We start from the raw sequence: 2,510 nt of genomic DNA on the forward strand, positions 1-2,510 counted from the left end.
GACAGACAGACAGACAGACAGACAGACAGAAGCGCACGAAAGGGAGAAAAAAAGCGAGAAAGAGAGAGAGAGACAGACAGACAGTCCGACAGACAGAGGGGGAAGAGAGAGAGAGAGAGAGAGAGAGAGAGAGAGAGAGAGAGAGAGAGTGTGTATGTGTACAAATATGTTAATGCGCGTGTCTGCGTACATGCGAGCAAGGGCGCACAAAGAGAGAAAGAGAAAGGGAAATATTATATCAATGAGAATTTGTTATAGTTAAAAAAATGTTTCACAATCATTTAGGAAGCAGGCTGTCATAGCCATGCAAAGCCAAACTGAATGGGACTCACTATCCCAGCAGTAAAACTGAGATGCGTGATAAAGTGTACTTGATCCCCATTCGGGAATCGAACTGAACAACGTACATGCACCAGCTCAAACAGAGCTCCACAGCGTGCTCTCATCTCGAATGTGTACACACGGTAGGGAAAGTGTCAAGTTTGAACAAAAAAACCCCAAACACCCTGAGTGGTTGGCGGGTGCTCTGGTGTGGTTTACTCCTTCTTTCCTATCAACCATCTATCGCCCTTATCACACCTCTTTTCTTTCATTTGCATGTTACTATCTAATAAAACCTCTAATCTTTGGCACATAAATTACTTCATTGTGTTGCAAGTGATGTAAAACTCTTCCTAAAACTTAGGGGGGAAATATGCGCTTGTTGTGTTAGCTGTTAGACTCGCATTTGCGTTTGTCGCGGCCCGACCCGCGAATCGCGGCCTAGATTTTTCCATTTTTCAAAAAAGACAAAACAACAAAGTAATTTCATAACATATTAGACACGTATTTTGAAAGTTTTAAGATGTCCATGTGTATCTATATTCATGCGGAGAATAAAAGTACCTTACATTATACACTATTTATTGTATTGCTGTCTGTCTTTTATTTTTCCCTCTTTGTTGCGTTTTAATTTGTTGGTGTGTTAATTTTTCTAAAAATTGTTCTAAAGATTTTTTCTTTTTTGTGTGTGTGTGTGTTTATACAGCGTAATGTCATTTAATTTAATGCTGTTCCTACCTTTTTAAAAATATGTGTTATGTTAGAGCATGTTTTCACCAAAACCGAATACTGACAGTGGCAGCGCCCCTTTAATTTGTGTGTGATTCCATAATTTACATGAATATCCTGTAGGCCTACCTTTTCTTGAATTACGCACGTTTAGGGTTAAAACAGCCAATCTTCGGATAGGTGGACCCTTATTTGTTAATTTTTGTGGTTGTTTATCCGTGCTGTTCTAATTTTGATTTCATTCTATTGTGAAATCTTTATTTTTCACGTTTTAACCCTATGGGTGACTACAAATGATATTCTGGATGCTTAAAACAGAGCACAAGAATTAATTATGGTGCTTTAGATTGTTACCTCTATCAACATATTGCTATACGTCACAGAGAGTTGACAGCTTGAAAATTAAAGGCAACTTTTTTGGCAACTTTTGACACTTTTTGTGGCAACTTTTGGCAACTTTTGGAAAAAAATGGCAGCAAACGCAGATGCTAGGTTAGAGGAATTCTTCATTGAGTTTGATTTTTTTTTTTAAGTTTCCTTGCACCTCAAGTTTAACGAAGCTATACAGAGCGATAAAGCAAACTTGGAGTGGCCAACAAACCCCACAATCCTCACTTCTTGGAAGGATATTGTCAGTAATCTCTTTATAGATCTATAGAAATAGAAAAGACTGTAAAGATATTTGTCTTATTATTATAAAAATAACAGCTCGTCCGTCAATGTCTGACGATGACCAATACATCCGATGAGGAAAACATTTTTTAAGCGAAGTAGAATAATTAGAATAATTAAAGGTTCAAAATAAGATGACTTGTGGTTACTGCTCTCTTAAGATTAGTGGGTTTGTTTTTCAATAGCACAGCTTAATTAATGTAATTTGTACATGCAGCTGGAATACCAGTAGGCCTATGTAACCATTTCCCCCTGAGTAATTGACTGAACATTTAAGCTTAAAAGCGGCGATACGGTATCTATGAGCCCTTGTACTTGTATGTATCAACAACCTTAGAATAAAATCTATTTATAACCTCCTTGATAACCATCGATGACCACAGCTGGTTCACATATCAACTGGCCTCTAAAGGCCTTGTTACATGTAATGACAAACATTGTACAGTTCCGAATATCGTATCATCCATCGCCCTTACAGCAAATCGCTACGTGTGTGTAGACTAACCTCAAAATTGTACATGTCAGGTATAAAAAAAAATAGACGATAGAATGGAGACCCGATCGAAAAGCGCATGTACATGTAAGCCTACACGTATTCACACACATTCATACCCACACACACACACTTATTAATATACATACACACACGCACGCACACACACACACACATACATACACGCACATGCATGCAAACACCTTGACACACTCATACACACAACATAAGCGCAAATTCATTCACGCACATTCACACATTCACACACACACACACACACACACACACACACACA

The sequence above is a fragment of the Aplysia californica genome, unplaced genomic scaffold (assembly GCF_000002075.1).
Source record: "Aplysia californica isolate F4 #8 unplaced genomic scaffold, AplCal3.0 scaffold00006, whole genome shotgun sequence".
NCBI classification, from domain to species: domain Eukaryota; kingdom Metazoa; phylum Mollusca; class Gastropoda; order Aplysiida; family Aplysiidae; genus Aplysia; species Aplysia californica.